Source organism: Lepisosteus platostomus, chromosome 1, assembly GCF_059453375.1.
Source record: "Lepisosteus platostomus isolate fLepPlt1 chromosome 1, fLepPlt1.hap1, whole genome shotgun sequence".
Lineage (NCBI taxonomy): Eukaryota > Metazoa > Chordata > Actinopteri > Semionotiformes > Lepisosteidae > Lepisosteus > Lepisosteus platostomus.
The window spans coordinates 50,028,889-50,037,950 of NC_142611.1; positions in this window are offsets into that span (position 1 = coordinate 50,028,889).

Genomic DNA, 9,062 nt, shown 5'->3' on the forward strand with positions numbered 1-9,062 from the left:
ACCTGAAGCTTAACAGAAGTTGGGTGATGCAACAAGACAATGACCTGAAACACAGGAGAATATTTGTGTTCTGGAATGGCCATGTCAGAGTCCAGACCTCAACCCAATTGAGATGCTGTGGCATGAGCTGAAGAGAGCTGTTCACGCAAGGAATCCCAGAAATATCAATGAACAGAAACAGTTTTGTCAGGAGGAATGGCTTAAATTTCCTCCTGACCGTTGTGCAAGTCTCATCAGCAGCTACAGAAAGCACTGGGTGGAGGTTATTGCTGCTAAAGGAGGTTCTACCAGTTAGTAAATGCAAGGGTTCACATACTACTTCCAACCTAGACTGTGAATGTTTAAAGTGTTCAATATTGTTTATTGTTTACAATTGGTTTGTGTTATTAGTTTAAGCAGATTGTGTTTGTCTGTTATTGTGACTTAGTTGAAGATCAGACCACCTTTTTATGAGTAATTCATGCAGAAATCCAGGTAATTCCAAAGGGCTCACAAACTTTTTCTTGCAACTGTATAATTTTTAAATTAAATTTAGATTAATATAAAATTTCCCAGTTGGCTATAGTTATACTTATCCCAACAGGTAGGGATATTATATAAGATGAAGAATGAAAACTGAATACCTATGCCACTAGCTCTACACCAGAGCAGCTCCTTCCCTAGTCAGTGCCTCTTGGAGGGATGCTGTAATGAATTGCTGTACAATGGGGTTGGTAAGGTGAGCTGGTGCAATTATCAGCACATGAAATCACAAACTCCACCTTTACAAGGGTTCCAGCTGGAGTCTGCAAGACAACAAGAACAACAAGATATTCTGCTCTGTTTGCTAGACCCAAACATTAATGTCACTGTCAATGTTATAAATCTAACAGCTGCTTCTGAATAAAATGGACCTGTATTCCTGTCACTTATTCCCTGTTGTCAGTCATCTGTTTAATAATACTTTTCATAAATTACATCAATCACACTGTCCACCTCTTTTCCATTGAAAACTGCTTTATAAACTGGGTTTTATTAATTGTTTATAAACCTGTCAACACAGAGCTGTCTGTTAAAATAGAACACACTGCCACGGTGGGTTAGTAAGAACACTACTTACAAAATCTTCAAAGGAGTTTCCGAAGAGATCAGAACTAGCCTTCAGAAAAGATTTGTCCGGAATATAAAATGTAGTATATGGGGACTGATGTTCACTTTATGAAGTGAAAGGCTACCCATAACACAGGCCTCTAGAAACATTGTAGCAAGAATTTATGAAATATATATTTTTGTTAAGAAAACATAAGACTGGTTACAAACAAGAGCCCATTCGGCCCATCTGGAAATTAATAGATTGATACAAGGACCTAATCTATTTGATTCTTAAAGGATGACAGGATCTGAGAGTGATTCTTTAGTTCTATTTGTTTCCATATCCTTATAGGCAATACAAATCAGACTTATTGATCTATAATAACTTGGCTCAGTTTTCTCACCCTTCTTATGGATGGGTACTACATATTCTCCAGCCCATACAGTAAGTAGTATACCTTTCCTGAGTGACTGTTGGAAAAGTTGTCTCAATGGCTTCTGAATAATAACTGTTTCCTTGAGTACAATCAGTTAGGCCTTGGGGATTTGTTAATCTTGAGTGTTTCTAGTATTTGCAACACTGCTATAGCTCCTGTGCTTATGCTACTAATAAAGAACTTTGTCCATCTTGTGTCCGAAGCATGCAAAGCAAACACTGCAAAGAAACACTCTTTTAGTGTATCAGCTATTTCCCTTTCATTGCACGTTTCCCATTGTTGTCCATAATATGTTTTACTTCATTATTAATTATTCTTTTGTTGTTGTAGTACTGAACAGTATTTTAGCCTCCATTGCAATATTCTTTCCCATCTTCCCCTTTAATTGTACTCCCATTTCTTTTGTTGGATCCTGTTGTTTCTGATCATTTTATAAAGCACTTTCTTTTACTTTATATTTTCTTTGCTGATTTGTTGAACAATTTGAGAGTTTTGTTTAGCTTTACTAAGTATTGGAATAAATCTGTTTTGTGCTTCAACCCATTCTACACTAAGTCCATATCTATCCCATCTCATTCTATATCTCTAAAGTACTCTTGCATTTCTTCAAGGTGTCCTTTCCTGTGAACTGGATTGTAACTATTGATTTGGACTTGGTACATACAGTTTCATACCACAGAACATTATGAAAACAGCTCTCTAATAGTTCTCTAATCTGTTTGCCTCACTGTCTTGATTGTTTGAAAAGACAACATCATTACAAGCATTCCTCTTGTACGTAGGTGCTACAGCACAATTGGTGAGAAAGTAGTCATTAATCTTGTCTACCATTTCAGTTTCTGGTGCTATCATTCCTATTTGTTTTTCCCAGTCTAAGTGGAAAAAAATTGAGGTCTCATGTAAAAACAGCTTCTTTAATACATAGATTATGAATTTCATTACACATTGTTGTATTATAATCAGCATCTGTATTTGGTGGTTCTCAGAATTTTTGACCAGTTCCATATAAATTCTCAGACACATCAGTCCTCTAGTTACAGTGCCTGAACCTCAATATATATATATTGATATATAGCTCTATTCTTTTCCGTCTTTTGTCTTTCCTATCTCCCTGAACAAAATGTGCATCTGGTAATGTTATATTCTTCGCCGAATATTAGAATTGCAGATAATATGTATATAGTGAATATTTCAGTTTTTAACACTTTTTGAGTTTGTTGTTTTGAAAAAATCCTGTAAACTAGGTAAGTTATTGTGCTCCCAATTATTTAAGATCTACTGATGTTAACGTCAATACATTAGTGAATGTCACGTTTCTGAAAAAAAAATTTCGGGTAAGACTAAAAAACAACCCGTCCTAAACCTGACTTGGGCCCCAAAATCCAGCGCTGAAAAAAAGTCTAAGTACTGTGTGAATCTTAACCCTAACCTAACCTGGGCTGTCAACGATGCATTTCCGCGATTGATATCTGAGCCACACTTGGCAAAGGATTTTGACATGTTCCCCAAACTTAAAGGTAGAAGTGGGAAACAATCAAGACCGGTAATCAAAGTTCTTGCAATTGAACGATATTCAATAATGCTTGGTTACTACTTTTGATGGGACCGATTCAGATTAGGGATAAAATTACCACGAGGTGCACCGCGCCACCCAAACCCCAGAGAGCATCTGGAAAAAAAATGTCAGGTAGGACTAAAAAATTACCCGTCCTAAACCTGACTTGGGCCCCAAAATCCAGTGCTGAGATTAAATATTGTCTAAGTACTGTGTGAATCTTAACCCTAAACCTACCTTGGCTGTCAACGATGCATTTCCACTATTGATATCTGAGCCACACTTGGCATCGGATTTTGACATGTTCCCCAAACCTAAAGGTAAGAATGGGAAACAATCAAGATCGGTGATCAAAGCTCTTGCAATTGAATGATGTTCAATAATGCTTGGTAACAACTTTTGATGGACCATGGGCCATCCAGACCCCAGAGAGTTTCTGAAAAAAAAAATTCAGGTAGTACTAAGAAACCACCCGTTCTTAACTTGACTTGGGCCCCAGAATCCAGTGCTGAGATTAAAAATTGTCTAAGTACTGTGTGAATCTTAACCCTAAACCACCTGGGTTGTCAACGATGCATTTCCACGATCGATATCTGAGCTTTACTTAGCATCAGATTTTGGAGTGATTTTAGATCAGTTACGAGTGGGAAACAATCAAAACTGCTTATCAAAGCTCTTGCAATTAAATGAGATTCAATCATTTTTGGTAACAGCTCTTGATTAGATCAACTCAGTTTTGGGACACAATTACCGCGAAGTGCACTGTGCAAAACTACTCGTCCTACAACTGAATTGGGCCCCAAAATCCTGCGCTGAGCTTAAAAATGTTCTAAGTAGTGTGTAAATGCTAACCCTAAACCTAGCTGCGGTGTCAACTAAGAATATCTGCGATCTATATCTGCACCTCACTAGGCATCGGATTTTGACATGTTCCCAAAACTAAAATTTAGGAGTGGGAAATTATCAAAACCATTGATAAAAGCTGTTGCAAATGTTTTAAATTCTATAATGTTTGGTTACAACTGTAGATCTGACCGACTCATTTTAGGGATACAATAACCGCTTGGTGCACCACACCATCCAGGCCCCAGAGAGTTTCAGAAAAAATAAATACCCAGATAGGAGCTGAAAACCACTCGCCCTTAACCTGAATTGGGCCCAAAAATCCAGCGCTAAGCTGAAAACTTTTCTCAGTAGTGTGTGAATGCTAACCCTAGCTGGGGTATCAACTGAGAATTTCCGAGATTTATATCTTAATCTCTTTGAGCATCGAATTTTGACATGATCCCCAAACCAAAACTTATGAGTGGGAAACTATCAATTCCATTGATAAAAGCTCTTGAAAATGTATTGGATTCTATAATGTTTGGTTACAACTTTTGATCCGACTGACTCATTTTAGGGATACAATTACCACCCGGTGCACTGCGCCATCCAGGCCCCAGAGAGTTTCTGAAAAAAAAATTCTGATGGGAGCAAAACTCCTTATCCTAACCTTGACTTGGGCCCCAAAATCCAGCACTGAATTTAAAAATTGTCTAAGTAGTGTGTGAATGTTAACCCTCACCATAGCTGGGGTGTCAACTGAGCATTTCCAAATCCATTCCTTAAAAAACTGTTACAAAATCTACTCAAACGACCAGTTTAAAAGTATTTTCAATGCACCTAGTACGAATGGGTTTCAATTTTGTGTCTTTGCATTTTTTTTAAACCTGCTGCTGAAATAGCATCTAAAATCTGCTATTTTTGAGTTGTTTTCATGTGAGGATTACAATTACCAGTAAAGTTTGACTAAACTTATTTCCTTTAATTTTAAACACAAAAGAAAACAGCTTAGCATGTAGAAAGTGTTTTCAAACTTTTGATTTTTGACCATTTTTGACAGGCTTAGTAAAAATGGTAAATTGGGCCAAATTGGTTTTTCGATAAAAAAACAAAGCCACACTTTTCCTGCACTACAAATACATTATCTTATTCAGCGCTGAGATCTTAAGAGAACTGATAAAGTGCACTTGAGCCAGCTTTCATAAGGAGATGATTAGCAAAGTCGACAAGAGCAAATACAGTGTATTTGTCAAAGCCAGATTTACAGTAAGATGACCACTTGCATTGCAACCTTCTAAATATTTTGCAAAGAGTTAGATATGGGCCAAAAATTATTCAGTCGTGTTTATGTAGGAACAGTCATTAACTGCATTTATTTTTAAAGGAAGCAGAGGGGCAAATTATAAAGAAATAGCAGAGAAATTAAGGGAATGGTTTCCAACAAACAAAAGAAATGGTTTTGGTATCATGTGTAAAAGCAATATTCAATAAGGCACACAAGAGTAAACTGCATGAACTCGGAAGAAAACAGCAGTAAGGCACAGTGCTGTAGATGCTTGTGAAGAGGTGAGTACGTTTCATTTTCAAGGTTGATTGAGAACTATTTTAGAAAGAATGTGCAGATAATGTGAAACGCTTGTAAGCGGCTACTTTTCTATGTATATATATTGTATAGGCGCAGAGGCATACTTTTTTCTTCCGGGTAGGCATGTGCCTTATAGCCACTCACCAGGAAGTTTCGGTAACTGTCCACCGCCGACTCCTCCTCACGATTTGGTGCCATTACAATGGAGAAGCATAAAAGACGGAGGCAGTATACTCTTTTTCCTCAGCGAGTTGTTTATTGTCTGCTTTGTCGTTACACAGCACAATACCAGCTACACAAAAATCGATGATCTTAACTCTTCTCCTTGCTTAACATGCTTCACCCCTTAGCCGCCCTCTTTCTTCCCCTTCCCGTGTCGTCACCACGACCTTTCACCCTCTCACATCTGAAACGTACAATTATTTTCAAAACTCTGAACATTTACCAAATTATGTCTTACATCATTCCCTCACCCGAAAAGAAATGTCCTCATTTCTAAGTATAATGAGACACTGCAGAGTAACAACAAATTGAACAGAAAAAAAATGCCTAGAATAAGAAGGAACAGAACATCAGAACTTTTTTGTTGTTGTAACTAGAGAACAAGGGGGGAAAAAGGATTCCCATTAAGGACACCAGACACAAACTCAATGCACAATAAAAAAAAATCATCAATACAGGTGATAGTCAGAGAACCTAAGAGGCAGTTGTCTCTGTCTGCCTCCCGAGGTTGTCCTAACCCTAGAACTGTCAGGAATTATCCAATGCCCTGGTGTGTGTGGTGACAATGGTGGGACAACTGGAACAGACTCAGCGGGGCCTGAAGTTGCTGACTGTGGCACCTGGGTGCCTGGTGAGGGTATGGGCACCACTTCAACAAGTGTGGGTGTTTGCACTTGTGTTGGCAGCGTGGGAACCACTGGATTTAGAAGGTACCCTGACAATGCAGTGAGTGGTGGTTTTGCAATTCTGGCAACCGGGCTGCGGCAGACTGGAGAGGGGCCTGCAATGTAAGGCTGCATGCGGTTGTAGTGCAGTCGTTTTGGCTTAGCATCAGTGTTTCCACACCCACTGATTTCAAAGTTAACAGGAACAGGAAAGTCACAGGACAAACCACCACATACGGACCACCCCAGCGAGGGCCAATTTGTTCCAACGGTTGGCAGGACTATCAATTAGGACTAAGCCTCCTGGTTTGTAAGGCACATACCTCATGCGACAGTCATAAAAGAGCTTTTGCTGGTGTTGTAATTGATGTAATTGTACCTTAAACATATTTGCATCTGCTGCTGGTGCCCCAGGTGAGGCTGAGCAAACTGAGTTGGTATCAGCAAGAAGGGCACGGAGAGGCACTCAGGCCTCACGACCGTGCGAGAAAGAAAGGGATAAAACCTCTGCTAATGTGGGTGGTGGTGTTAGATGCCAAGGCAACCTGGGGAAGGTATTCATCCCATTCAGAACATTTCTCAAACAAATACTTGGCAAGTTCTTCTTTGAGCATACGATTGTATCGCTTGACTACACCATCACACTGCACATGATACGCGGATGATCGAATCGGATGATCGAAGTTTGTAAATGGAAAGGAACATAGGTGACGACCATGACGACCAGTACATAACGATTGCCGTTGCTCGATACTGGGAGTTCAGTGATATCTGCAGCCACCATTTGGAATGGTCATTGTGGGGAACTGGAATGAGTGGGGCTTGGTGTCAAGGTGATGGATGGATGTCAAGCAACAACGTTTACAGTGGTTGGTCATATCAGATGACATGCGAGGCCAATACAAAAAACTGTTCAGCCCTGTCTAGCGTTTTAGAAACTGCATAGTGACCAAAACTAGAATGGCCATGGACATAATGTAGTAGTACCTGTGGAATCAGTGCAGTGGGAACTACGACTTGGAAGATTTTTCTCTTTTACGGAGTGTGGTAGATCTGGAGACATAAAAACCAATTGTGTAACTTCAGTTTGTGAAACTGAGTACACATTTTCCGTAGAACCGGTGAGCACTGTTTAAGTCTCCAGAGTGGTGGCCTCCTAACAGCTTCAAGCCAATTAAGTAAAGAGGCCAGGTCAACATCTTGGTGCTGTTTTCCAACCGTGTCCCAATCAGATTACACCTGCACAAGATTGATGGTACCACGGTGCAGATCAAAGTGTGCTGAATGGTGATGTGGATTACATGACGTAGTTTGTGAAGCTATCGACACAAATGTGACCTGTGATGGGGAGGCCTGAGGTGGACTGGCATCGAATAGACGACAGGACATGGCATCAGCATTTAGGTGTTTAGACCCATCCCGATGAACAATATGCCATCATAGCCATCTAATTCAACTGCCTATTGGGCCCGTCTGCCTGTAGGGTCGTGATCCAAAGGCATTTTCTTCAGGCCAACCAGTGGTTTATGGTTAGTAATAATCGTGAATGGGTGGTGTCCCAAATAGTGTCGGAAATGACGAACTGACCACACAATGGCAAAAAGTTTATGATCAAATGTAGACCATTTCCTTTCTGCTGCAGAGAGTGTATGGCTCGCATACAAGATCACATGTTCTCTGCCATGCAGGCATTGTGCCAGCACCGCAGGGATGCATTGGTGTACAATAAGGGGATGACCAATCAGGAAAAGCCATAGTCGGTGGAGTTGTGAGGGTGTGCTTTAGGACCTGAAAAGAACCATTAGCTTCTGTAGACCACTGGAAGGGTACGTCTTTGTGAGTGAGGCAATGTTAAGGCTCAGCTATGTAGGAGAACTGCTTGATAAACCACCCGTAATATGAGCAGAGGCCTAAAAATGCACAAACCTGAGTAGGAGACTAGGATAATGGCCAATCAGCAATGTTGTCGATTGTAGAAGGGTCAGGCTGCGTATGCGTGTCTTTAATTGTGACAGCATTGTAACGTTGATAGTTTACACAAAAGCGATATGTGACATCTTTCTTATGTACTAACACAACCGTTGCCGACCAGGGACTGTGGGACTCTTCAATTATGTTGTTTTCCAGGAGTTTTGTTATCTCCTGTTGTAGTAAAGCTGGTGTTGCAGGTGATGCACGATAAGGTTGCAGTTTGATTGGCACAGCATTGCCTGTTCTGATGCGATGTGTGACAAAGTCAGTTTTGCCACAATCATATGGGTGAGATCTGAAAATGTCATGAAATTCACATAATAGACATTCAAGTTGGGTTTTCTCTGTTACAAATAAACTAGCGTCTAATTGCACATCAGGGAGTGTTGCATCTGCAGCAGATGGGGTGATGACAGCTGACACAAGGGCATATTCCTCATGAGGGCGGCTCATGATAGAAAACAAAAGGCCCAAATAGCAGCCTACCTCAAGAGACACAAGCTGCTCTGAGGGGTTAATGATACGAGCCACCGCTCTGCTGTTGGAGACGCGAGTCAGTGTTCTAGCTACTGCGAGTCCCTTAGAAGAGGTCAGACGTGGTTCTAGAAGACCAAGGTATGGGCTGTGATGGTAGGCACTCGCTCCATTACCTTAGATGGCAACAGCAATTGTCATTTCAGACATTGGTGGGACTGTTACAGCGCAGGCTACCACTGCCGCACACTGCACCG